General features: G+C 40.8%; 1 long non-coding RNA gene across 1 annotated transcript in view; it reads left to right on the top strand.

Annotated features, from left to right (window-relative positions):
• The first annotated feature begins 4522 nt into the window (after positions 1–4522).
• LOC144819572 (uncharacterized) overlaps positions 4523–13278 on the top strand; it is a 94843-nt gene continuing 86087 nt past the window's right edge. The window contains exons 1-2 of the long non-coding RNA XR_013607446.1: positions 4523–5875; positions 7038–7091. This is a non-coding gene — a long non-coding RNA (uncharacterized LOC144819572). The remainder of the gene's footprint in view (positions 5876–7037; positions 7092–13278) is intronic.

The raw sequence follows: 13278 nt of genomic DNA, 5'->3' as shown, positions 1-13278 counted from the left end.
CATGAATTCAATCAGAGCAAGAGATATAATCACATTCCCAATGAATTAGAACATATACACGTTTTTAGTGAAAGCAGTCATCATTAGAGACTTTTGCTCTGAAGAAAGTTACACCTTTCATTTCCGATCTTTAATGTTTAAACTATACAGATTTTTGAGGAATAGCAGTTTTGAGTATCATGCTTATCAAAAACATTTTATACAGCAGGAAAGTATAATTATGTGGCTGTAAAATATTGCAATCTAGTCCACGTATCAGGCAATAGCTCAGGATGTTTTTTATTTGTCATAAATGGCTCACACAAGTGAAAATGTGGAGATCCCTTTTTTGGAGTGTTGGATTTGGCCCTTTTTGCAGGTTCACCCCTAAACCTTTTGCATTTCCCCCAGCCTTTTTCTCTGTGTAGTGTTAGTGGTTTTAGGCATCTGCGCACTTTAGCACTGTGGTCCAGTGTAAAGTGCGTGCACTCTGTGTTACATTTAGTGAGAGTGGCCTGCCCTTCCATAGGAATGCATGGGAGATTCCCAGCTCATTGTGTGTCAGTGGTAATTCCTGTTATGAGAGGATCAGTATGGTCAAGTCTGGTATGTATGAAATTGTGAGAATAAATACTGCTCAATGGTATGCGCAGATTTATTATGAATATGGGAGAAATGCCACTTTTAGAAGTTGGCATTTCTGTGTGCTATGTGTCTGCCTGCCTGATGTGATTTGCATGTCTGGTTTTGGAGGGTCAGGACAGGCTGAGCCAGACGTGGATTGAATAGAGAGATCTGCAGTTGGAGTTTGGGGAGGGGTAACCCTTTGATCTTAGCAGGGCTGTGCCTGTCAAGGTAAATGATGGCTCCACTTCCCACTGTGTGTCTGATGGCAGACCCCCTCTTCCTGAAAGGAAGGATGCAGCCTTATAAACAAAGTGCTCCAGGACCACACCAAACTGGTGCTGGCTGTGTTCAGTGACTTGTGACTTTTGAGAACAAAGACTTTTGGTGATATAAATATAGGGTCTGTGACCCCATGAGGGGGTCAGTTCCATGATGCAATGATGCTGTGCTAATCCTGCTGGGGCATGCTGCTGCTGGGGCCCAGGAGGAACTGCCATGAGGGCTTGCCTCCCTGGGCTCTGCATTGCCCCCTTGACTGCTGAGGACTTTTGCTTTGGGAGCTATCGCTCCCTGCGCCCTGTGAGCGCTTTTTGTTTTCCTCGTGAATGGGAGCGCGGTGCTTGGAGTTCCCCAGGTGAAGAGGCAGAGCATGGGCTTCGCAGCATGGTGCTGCCGTCCCTTTAAGAGGGAATCCCGGTGAGAGGGATTAGCCCGTGTGGACTAAAGCGGCGGGTGCCCTCCCCGCTTATTTTGATATTCAAATAGTGGGTGCCCACCCCGCATGGCCGCTTCATGTTTATTTCTTGAGGACATGTGCCCACCCTGCGTTGCTGCATGGAGTGAAGAAATCACCGCCGCAGCCCTGATCGGGCCAACAGGAAGTCAGGCAAACCTTGTCGGGATGTGGGCGGGTCCTGCCTTTGAACAGGAAGTCGCCCCAGTCCCTGGGGGAAGAATGAGGAGTGTGGCTTGGTGAGATGGGCCACGGCGCCAGAAGGTGGAAGAGGAAGGCATCCGGAGCCTCGCGGGCCCCACAGGGAAGTCCCGGATCCCAGGAGGAGGCCCTGGTGTAGAGGAGAGGTGGCCGAGGCAACAAATGCTAGACGGGGCTCTTGTGGTGAAGAGGGAGCCCCATGTGTAGCAACAGAGACCGAGCCCCGCAGAGTCCCATCAAGAGCCCGGTGAGTAGGGCTTCTCCATCAATGGTACCGAGCAAGGGCACAGTGCAAGTTCTGGGTCCCTGAGCGGTCCCACCAGCAAGCGGGCCACTCCTACAAGTGGGAGCCATTTAATTTGCATTGTCCCGGAGTGGGGCTTGATGGCATTTCTGGGCAGAGGTTGTTGGAGCCAGTGAAGGCCCCGTGACTATTTGCCATAAGCGGACCCGCCGTTTCTGTCTGCTCCAACGTTAGGGTACATTTATTTAAAGCACCCCAGTGGGGCCCCTAGGGCACAGATGTGCCAGGGCCCTGATTCCTCATTCCCAGCTGCACCCACCAGCATGGGCAGCTACTGAGAGATGGGCATATTTGATCTGAGGGCACATGGAGTGCCCAGGCTCTTCTTTCATTCCCAGCTGTGCAGCAATTAGTGCCAGCTGCAACGTTTGAGCCACAGTTCCGTGGGGGCTCCTGATCGGAGCACATTGTCGGTGCTAGTGCTCCTGCCACAGTTGCCCCGCTTGACAGTGGGTGACTGCAACATTTTGCGCACATTTGTTCAGAGGGCATAATGAGTGCCCAGGCCCACGTTCCACTTCACAGCTGCCCAGCAAGTAGTGGGCAGCTGCAACGTTTAGTCTGCCATTCCTTTGGGGGCACTGTGTGAGATAGGAGTGAGCGCTTTTGGACACTCTGCTGCAGTGATAGCAGCCCTGACATTCGGGCCACATGGCAGTTGAGCCTCTTTGAGAAGGCCAGTTTGCCAGGGGGACTCTTAGGTTAATAGGGCGCCAGGCCCTAGTGTGATTTATGTGGTGCTAGGAAATGTGATGCATGTATTATGATGTACGCACCCTGATTTATGCCTCTAATGTGGTTTTATGATTGAGGTTGTGCATACTGTGTTTGTTTGATTTATTCTATACTGTGATATATGCCTCTAAATAGGGTGTAGGTAGGAGTTTATTTGCATACTGTGGTTTATGCTAGTCAGATTATTCCCTGAATGTGTTTAGACTCATGTGAAAGATTGCATAGGGTGTTTATGCTGGTGAGGCTAGGGCAGAATGTATTTCACGCCTAAATGTGATACTGTGTGTAATATGGTTTGTGTTACAGGATAATGCTGAGTACAGTGTTTGCCAGTAATTACTGGTTGTGTTCTATGTCTATTAAATGTTCTACATTTACTATCTTTACTAAGAGATGGTTCTGACAGTGGCCCAAGTGGCCCTGTCATGTGTATATATCCCCCATAAATATTGCCTAATGCCAGTTGGCACAGTGTATATTGTGTGATTACTATTCTAATGTGTTTTATGATAATACAAAGGCTATTTTCGATATAGCCTTGTGTGGAGTTTCTTTTGTGGTATGCCTAGTATGTTGTTGCTGTGTGAGTTCTGCAAATACTTTACACATGGCCTCCGGGATAAGCCTTACTGCTTGTGCCAAGCTACCAAGGGGGTGGGCAGCGGTTATCTTTGGTATGTAACTCTTTTGCCCCGACTAGAGTGGTGGTCTCTGCCTGGCTTTGGCGCAAATCTTAGCCAACCAGAGATCCCATTTCTAACATAGAGCAATAAATCACTTAGATAAACCTCAGTTCACAAAAGCCAGGCCATATCTGGCTCACATCTTTTTTACTGTTTTCACAGTGGGCCATCCGACCCCAAGTATAACCTAACACCATTTTGATGCAGCAGGCTACAGTCATCAACTGAGGTCTGCACATTTAGTTGAAAAAACAAACTTACGGGTAACAATTATGCATTGAATCGAGCAATGGGAAGTTAAGCCAGGTTGTTTATAAGCTCTACGTAGCTGTTAGCAAGTACGGCTTAGGTTTCAAGATAAAAACCACATGATGGTGTCATATCAAATGTCCCTTCATGATCTTTTTCAGTCCTCAGCTGCTGCAGCATTGTTGTTAGAATGAGAAAAACCTCATTACGGCCAACATCTAATCCAAGATATTTTTTTGTTCCTATGCCAAATATCTTTACTTTATCCACTTTTCATTTGTCGAGTTCTCCCTTAAAATCCAGAAGTCGTTCGGGAATGAACACATCCGGATTTTTCCACATTGTGCTGGCAAAAAAAAAAACAGACAATTGCATACTATTATTGTACATGTTGGTAATATTCAGGGTGAAGAATGCAATAGGCAGGGCCAGCTGTTCATTTACCCACTGATTTGTAGGGAATGGTCAATATTATTGACATCCTACACTGAAACATTTCTGTATACATATTCTCATTAAGCTACTCCCCACAGCCCCCTCTAAGAACCGTCTTGTCCTTTGTTCACCCTGCCATAAACTACCTGGGGTCAAAGTTTAGTTGCCAGGTAGACAGCTAGCACAATAGTTCAGGGAGATGAATGTTCATAGGGGTTTCTGATGGACACAAGATTAAATACCAAAAAGCCAGATTTGGATCCAGGCTTGCCATGTGTGGTATGAATTTCTATATAACTAATATTATTGATGAAAACATTTAGCAAAATTCAGGTTTTCAATCTTGTGACGTAACAGCAGCGAGAAACAAAAGTTGTTTACACTGTTTGATGTTACCAATGAAAATGCTATCTTTCCCTTCAATTTTTAATCAAAAGATTGACAAGTATAAAATACTTGTCAATGTCTTGATTAAAAATTGATGTCAGGCACTTTAGAGGTTTTTCTCATTAGGATCAATGAAGATTGAACACTTTTTGGAGGGTGATAATAGGTTTGAAAAAGGCAGTGACCCTAAGTAAAGTTTATGGAAACATTTGTTAGCCAGGCTGGTGAACTGAAGTGAAATGTAGGCCTGGATGAAATTTCTATTATGCCAGTGTAATCTGCCTACATTTTGCATACTTTGAGTTATGCTTTATATGTGAAATTCCTGAAATCACACTATGTAAAGCATGAGAACAACTTGAACAACAATAATGCAAGCCACTATTTTTCACAGCACTTGTGGTTTTAAGGCATTTTTATTTTAGCACAAGTAGGTTCTCACATACAAAATGAAGGCCAAGTTTGCATTCTGCATTATTTCACTTGATTTCGTTTAGCATTTTGTGTAATTAGATAAAAACAAATTATTATTATTATTATTATTATTATTATTATTATTATTATTATTATTATTTTTTGTCCTCATGTAGCAATAGTTTGGAAATGGAGGTGTCGGGGGCCCAGTTTGTTTTGTATTCCGGCCTTTGGGGGCTTCTTGAACACAAATTATACACATTTCGTACAGTCCTAGTAGAAAGAAAGAGGGTAACACCGATCGAAATCGAGTGAGTTGACAGTTATGCCCCTATACTTCTACTAAGTCTGGGTTTTGAAGGACCTGGGTGAGATGGTGGCTGGTGTTCTTACCATCCTTTTTGTGCCTTTTTTGGTCACCGCAGTCCTGCAGGAGTATGCGGACGGTACATGTACCTGCAGACCCAAGCCTACAGGAAATAACATACTGCACTGGCCAGGACCCCAGTTAGTTTTTTATATATTTGATCGAAACGAGAGGGAGGATTTTATAGAAAACGGTCTGGGTTTTGAAAGGAGACTACATTTTGTTTTATACACAGAAGGGTGAAGGGAGGGTAGGTATGGCCCCTCATAGCCCCTAGTCCACAGCGTAACTGTTGAAAGCAGGGCAGATGATTTGTGAGACTTTGTGGGTTATCAAAATATAAAATTGTAAATGTAAAACTTGAATAAAAGAGTGTTGAGAATGTACTAGCATATCATTAGCTTTCTGTTAAACAAGTGAAGTATGTTTCCCATGTTTATTGTACTAAGTCACCAAGTGTCATCTCCTAATGTTTGGAGAGTATTTGTGTGACGTCACCCGAGGTGCCGGGCAGATGCCGTTCCGCTCTGTCCGGATCGCTTCTTCATTTCTTCTGGCTTCTCGTGAGCCCTTATTTTGAATCTTAATAAAGATTTTTCTTTTCACCCCCTGTGTCCATCATCGTTCTACAACAATTTGGCGACGAGGGTAACGGAAGAGGGCTCACGGACATCTTGGCGAAAATAACGCTACACACGCAGGACGGATAAAAGAAAACCTGCGGTGAACTCTGTAATGCATGGAAGAAGAATTGAAGCGAAGTAAGTTAAAAAGAAAAAAAAACATTGCATGCTGTGAAATTGGCAACGTAGCCGCACGAAGAGATCCAGTCAGGAAAGACTCGTGATGCATGTCGGGAACGACGTAAGCTCGCACTCTGAGTGTCTATTGGAGTAGAGCAATAAACGTCATCCGAAGCAGTGTGCGTCCAGCCATTTTGAATAACTAAAATAATTACCTGACAGGAATATAGCGCGCAGGAAGCTACATGAGGATGGAAAATAAGGAAATGTAAGCAGCATGTATGCTCAAAAATAGGAAGTGAATTTACATGCATAACGCTACGCGTAGGAAGGAAGCAAAGGAAAAAACAGAGCGCATTTAAAGGAAAATACCAAGCGCACAGCGTGATGTGAGGAAAGCCAAAAAGAGAAGCTAGCCTGAACAGATAAACATTACATGAGGGAGGATTAACTCAAACCATAAAAGGAAAGTAATAAACATGTTCAGAGAAGGAAGTATATAAAAGGAAGTGAACACCTCGTGCTGAATTCAATTCTTAAGGAAAAATAAAAGAGAAATAATAAAAACAGTAAAGTAAATATGGCACAAAGTAATAACATATGTGTGCCACCACTTTTTCTTGAGGAACCTGGAAAACCAGTTATGAAGTGGAAGAGTTGGTTGAGAGCATGCGAAAATGACATAGTGTCAATTTATGGCAAAGGATACAATGCAGAAAGGGAAAAAGCGCTTCTATTTGGTCTTCTAGGAAAAGCAGGACAAGAAGTATTTGACAGCTTGCCGGAGTATGAAAGCCCACCAGGGGTTTTCATACCGCTAAATGAGTACCAAGAGGCTATTAAAAGACTTGAGAAACAATATGCAGAAGAAAGTAATATTATGGTAGGAAGGCACAAATTCGCATTGAGAAAGCAAGAAGAAGGAGAAACAGTTGAAGAATACATAGCATGTTTACGTGTTTTAGCAAAAGATTGCGAATTTGAAGAAATGACAGATACATATAAAAGAGACCAAGTGGTATTCTACTGTTATTCTAAGAAAGTACAGGAGAGAATATTAGCATGTAGGAATCCCACACTGCAGGAAGTAGTGGACATTGCTAAAGGAATAGAAAGCTCACTGATATCAACAAAAGAATTATCTTGTACTAGTAGTAATTCTAACGTATTTTATTTACAGGATAAAAGAAAAGGAGAACATAAAGGCTATGAAAAAAGTTGGAGTGACAAAAAGGTAGGAGGAAGGAATTTGAGTTGTTTCAGATGCGGATCACAGGAGCATTTAGCAGACTGTAAGACAAGCCCAGCTCTTGGTAAAAAGTGCATGAGATGCAAAAATTTGGTCACTACTCTACTTTGTGCAAAACAAAGAAAACAACAGGGAATGTAAAAGTAAATGCTGTAGGTAATTATGATGAAGAAATGTGTGCCAATATTGTATTATCTGTTGAAATTGTTAATGGCAAAATAAAAGGACCCATAGGTGCAATAATGATTGGAGATGTTGAGTTACAATTCACAGCTGATTCTGGGTCCCCAATAACAATCATCTCTGACAAAATGTTTGAGGAAAAATGGGAAAATGTAGGATTGAATGGAACAGATATAAACCCAAAGGCATTCGGGGAACAGGATATAGATATGGTTGGATATTTTTGCGACACTCTTATGTTCAAAGGAAGGGGAATTAACACCAAAATGTATGTCGCAGAGAGAGGTAGAATTTTGGTGGGCTGGAAAGACCTGGCGAAGTTAGGAGTGATTTGGCAGCGAGGAGCTAAAGATCCAATAATACTAAAAGAGGAGTTTGTGAACAATATATGTTTAGAGGAAAATCAGGAAGGATTGGGAAAAGTATTGGAAATGCATGGAGAAGATTTAAAAAATGAGATAGGATGTGTAAAACGATTTACGCACAAAATAAAGTTAAAAGAAGGTGCAGAGCCTGTTAAACATAACGTAAGAACCGTAGCATTATCAGTCAAATTTGAGTTGAAAAAAGTACTAGAAAAATTAAGCAAGGAAGGGGTGATTGAGGAAACAGATGCGTCTGAGTGGGTGTCAGCGATTGTGGTTTCTAAAAAAAAGAAAACCGGCGAAATAAGATTATGTGTGGATCTCAGGTCGCTGAACAAGAGCATTCTCATAAACTGTCATCCGCTACCAAGAATACAGGAAATCCTACAATCTATCGCGGGTTCAAGGTACTTTACCTTAATGGACTTAAAAGCAGCATACCATCAGGTGTGTTTAACGGAAGAGTCCAAAAAATTAACCACTTTCATAACACCATTTGGTGCGTACAGGTACATCAGACTACCATTTGGCCTTGCCTCCTCGTCTGGAGTATTCCAAAAATTAATGGATATCTTATTCGGAGAGATAAAAGGTGTTGAGGCATTCCAGGAAGACATCCTGATACACTCCAAAACCAAGCAAGAACATCTTGAAATACTTAGCAAGGTGTTGGAAGTATTAGGAAGCAGAGGAATGACAGTCTCTAAAGACCAGTGTAAGTTCATGGAAAGCAAAATTGAATACTTAGGCCATGTCTTAACCTCAGAAGGGATAACACCTAAAGACGATCTAGTGGAAGCAATAAGAGATGCCCCAAAACCAAACGACAAAGATACCTTGAAGTCATTCCTGGGCCTAAGCGAATATTACTCTTAGTTCATACAAGGATATGCAAGCAAGCTTGAGACGTTGAGGAAACTGCTACGTAAAAATGTGAGTTATCTGTGGACTGATGAACAAAGCCATGCTTTCAACACCATAAAAAAAGATATTTCAGAAGCACCAGCTTTGAAACCTTATGACCCAGAATTGAAATTTTTTATCACGGTGGATGCTAGCGCCAAAGGCATAGGTGCAGTGTTCTGCCAACTTCAAGGAAAGAAAGAGAGTACCATTGCATTCATATCCAGAAGGTTAAATGAAAAGGAAGAAAACTACAGTACCATCGAACGCGAGACCCTCGCATGTGTTTGGACAGTGCAGAAATTAAAAAACTATCTATGGGGCAAGGAATTCGAGATAGTTATGGACCACAAACCTTTGGTGTATATGATGGATGGGAAAGGTCGTAGGAAAGGTAAGGCAAGCTCAAGATTAATAAGACTATTATCCAAGTTACAAGAGTATACCTTTAGTATACGGCACATAAAAGGAGGACAGAACTGCAGAGCTGACTGTTTATCACGCCTACCTGTGAGTGATCAAGCTGAAAATTCACTAGACGATACAGAGTGTGTGGTAGCTTTGATAGATGCCACCGCGATGTGTAGTGGATCAATAAAGGAAGAGGAATGGTTAAACTGCCAAAAGGAGGACATTATAATGGAAAAAGTGATGAATCTCTTAAAAACGAAATGGCCTCCCATCAGAAATCTGCAAAATGAATTGAAAAGCTTCCAACTAATAAGCGATGAACTAACCATAGAAAGCGGATTCTTGAAAAGATGTGACCTGTTCATAACACCTGCAAAATTAAGATTACAACTAATAAAACTGGCTCTCAAAGGTCATCCAGGTAGCAGCGCCACTAAAAGCATTTTGAGAATGCACTACTGGTGGCCAGGAATTGACAGCGATGTAAGCAACTACATCGACAAATGCGAACAATGTCTAAAAGCCGACAAACATTGGAAAGTTAGCAAAGGGGAGTTACAGATGGTAGAGATACCAAATGGACCTTGGTCGAAAATTGCAATAGATTTTTCTGGACCGTTTAATGTGTTACAAGATGATTGCAAGTATATAATTGTACTGACTGATTATTATTCGAAGTGGGTGCATTATAAGTTTGTGCATACCGTGACCACAGAACATGTAATACAATTCCTTAAGAAAACTTTCGCAATGGAGGTGCAACCAAAAATCATTGTCTCTGACAATGGTACACAACTTGTGTCTAAACAGATGACAGAGTTTTTAGAGAACGTAGGCATTAAGCAAGAAAAGACGCCATTATATAGTCCTAAAAGTAATGGACAGGTGGAGAGAATAAATACGTTTATAAAGAAGGCATCCAGCTAGCAGTTGCATCTAAATTAAATGTCAAAGGATTCATACGAAAAAAAATAAACACATATACTAACACACCAAATGATGCAACTAAACACACACCGTTTTACTTGATGAGGGGTAGAAAATGCAACAATGAGCTTACCCCCAAATTCAACAAGTGGTACAAAGATAATGTGACACCAGATGAAATTAGGGATAACGCACTCAGAGTCAGGGAGTGTATTGTTTCCAAGCAGGAGAAAACCAAAAGATATTCTGACATGACTAACAAAGCTAAAGAAAAGGAAATAGAACGAGGTGCTTGGGTATTGGTAAAAAAAACATTCCAGGTAGCAAAGGGAGAATCAGTCTTTAGTGATCCTGTTCATGTGCGTGAAGCATCCAGGGGTGCTGTTTGTATAGAAGGGAAAGGTTGGCATAGCAAAGATGATGTAGTCAAATTGAAGAAAAGGGCAAGAAAAGATTATAATGAGAGGGAAGGTTGAACGAGATGGAAGACCTGAGGAGAGTATGCTTGAATTGGAAGATAAGTCAGGTAACCAAAGTTACTTGGACTTAAGTGGAAGCTTAAACATGTCTACGAATGAAGGCGAGAGAGAAATGAGAAATGCTGATGAGAATACAGTTGTTGAGGTAGTCCCCTGCGCAAGTAACCAAACTAATCCCAGTTGCAGGGAAGAATACAGGGATGATCACAACACTTGCCACAACAGGTCTAATACCATGTTCTCACAAACTAGGTCTGGAAGGGAAATCAGGATGCCAAAGCATTTGGAGGATTATGTGTTCGAATTACTGTATTTTATGCGCTCTTTTCGATTGTGGGAAAGGGAGATGTTGAGAATGTACTAGCATTTCATTAGCTTTCTGTTAAACAAGTGAAGTATGTTTTCCATGTTTATTCTACTACGTCACCAAGTGTCATCTCCGAATGTTCGGAGAGTATTTGTGTGACGTCACCCGAGGTGCCCGCCAGATGCCGTTCCGCTCTGTCCGGATCGCTTCTTCATTTCTTCTGACTTCTCGTGAGCCCTTATTTTGAATCTTAATAAAGATCTTTCTTTCCACCACCTGTGTCCATCATCGTTCTACAACAAAGAGATATGTTTTCCCCTTCGGGGTTCCAAATGACATAACAGACAACTCATTTCATTTATTCGTTGTTTGATTTGAGCCAAAAAGGTTCACAAGCATTACAAATTCACTCCCTTATTTAAAAAAAACATCACCCTTCTCTAGTCAGCTGTTACATAAGGACCTCTTTAATATTCTCTTTATCATAATATAATAAGTATGTTAATTACAGTACGATCTAAGTCCCTAAAATTAGTAATAACATCAGTTAGTATAATCACCTCAACATGGCTTTATCATTACAATCTCTTAATTCGTTTTTTAGCGTATAAGAAGGTAGCAATATACAGTATATCACATCAAACAGTGACTATTATAACACCAACAAACTTAAAATTCATTGGCAATTGTATAAATAAAAATATGCTTCATCACTGCCACAGTCATAGTAAAATTATAGATCACTAGATCTGTTTGATACTATTGTTCATTGTTTCTAAATATTTGCCAACCCTATAAACTAGCCTGATATTACTGCATGCTTATATGATAGATAACAAATCTTCAATATGTTGTATCTGGAGCTGTCTCGAAACAGGAAGTAAAATGTTCTTTCCTTCATAGATACTACCTTTCCACTTTATAAATGTCAACACATTTGCCGAGTCTCATCTTCAGCATCCATAGTCTTATATTTTCTGCTTTTATATCTTTTAGGAACTGCCGTAATATACCATTATAAGCCATGTCAAGTAAATGGGCCAGCTGTGGTCGCTTCCTGAAATAATTTATATCAGATCGCATTGCATGACTTTTAGCATATTTTTTTTTATTTTTTTTTTCTAACAAGCAGTTAGAGTTCATTACAATTAATAGCAGGGGACAAATGCATAGCCTGCAGGACATTTCCAAAGGTCTTAGCTCAAAGGGTTGAGTCCTTCAGTAGTAAGTGACATTTAAGTGAATAGCTAAATGTTTCCTTAGGTGCTGACCATAATCTTACTCCATAATTCAATATTCTCTATCAGTATCTTTGTTTTATATCCATAAGACTCAATTCTGGTCTAAGTGCACTATTGATTGATTCTTTCAGTAGGTTAAGTCAGTTTGCCCAAATAGCCATTTCTACTGACTGAAGGTGTACTTTATCTTATTCCACCATGATTTCACAGCCATAAAGTAATAGACTTACTATTTTTAAAGTGTAAGTTTCTCTTATAACGTTAACTGACCTATCTTCTTTGCAGACTAAGCAATAGTCTTGGCCCCCTGCTCCTGGGTGGCCATGAGAGTCTTAAATTTAAGGGTATCTTTAGAAGTCAAAACAGATATTGATATTAATTTACGACCTCTAATTTCTTTAATTTAATCCACCATTTTTACAGATTTTTCTTTTTCCTTGCTTTCGAGAATATCATTACTTTCGTTTTTAAGATGTTGATTCTAAGTTTATTGGGTAAGTAGTGAAAGGGTCCAACTGCTTTTAAAGGCATAATGGTGTACGATACAGTAAAATAGCATATAATATAGCTGGGATTAGCTCCCCTCCTAATTTTGGTGGAAAGGTACTGCCAGGACTTACATTCACCAACATATCTGCTTTATTTAAAGAGAAGAGCAAAGGTGCCAATATAAAACCTTGGTACCTGCTGTTAGATGTATAAATTGTTCTTGTTGGGGCTCCATTGTTCCCCAAGTCCACTTGAGACCAATCACCATTATGAAGTTGGAAAACTTCAACAGCCCAGGGAGTATATTCCAATTCATAAGCTTTTTCCATAACGCTACTCTAACAATTGTGCTGAAGGCAGTAGATAAGTCGATATACGCTACATACATGGACTCATTTCTTTTTAAAACGTAATCTTCTACTATCAGTTCTAATGTGATGCACCCATCAACAGTTAGGGGGTTCCTCCTGAAACCCAACTACACTTTTGAAAGGATCTCTTCTTTTTCAACCCGTGCTTCTATGCCTTGTCAGATGGTTCGCATAGATTTTACTTGGTATAACCAATAGCGTTTTCATTCTATAATTATTAGGCATTACTCATGACCTGTTCTTAAAAATTGGGGCGAGATTACTTCCCTCCCAGGAATCTGTATTTCTATCCCCACAAGCTACATTAGCAATCAAAGGAGTTAGGAGCCTGGTACCAATTTTAATATACCTTCTGACAGTCCATCTGGGCATAGGGTACAATAGCTCTTAAGTTATTTATTATAGTTGTAACCTCCTTTATTGAGGGTATCAGATTATTCTTGTTCCTACTGGGACTGAAGGAATATCTGGATGAATGCCAGGGGAATCCCTGGCA

Source organism: Lissotriton helveticus, chromosome 2_1, assembly GCF_964261635.1.
Source record: "Lissotriton helveticus chromosome 2_1, aLisHel1.1, whole genome shotgun sequence".
Lineage (NCBI taxonomy): Eukaryota > Metazoa > Chordata > Amphibia > Caudata > Salamandridae > Lissotriton > Lissotriton helveticus.
This window is presented reverse-complemented; position numbering and strand designations above follow the sequence as displayed.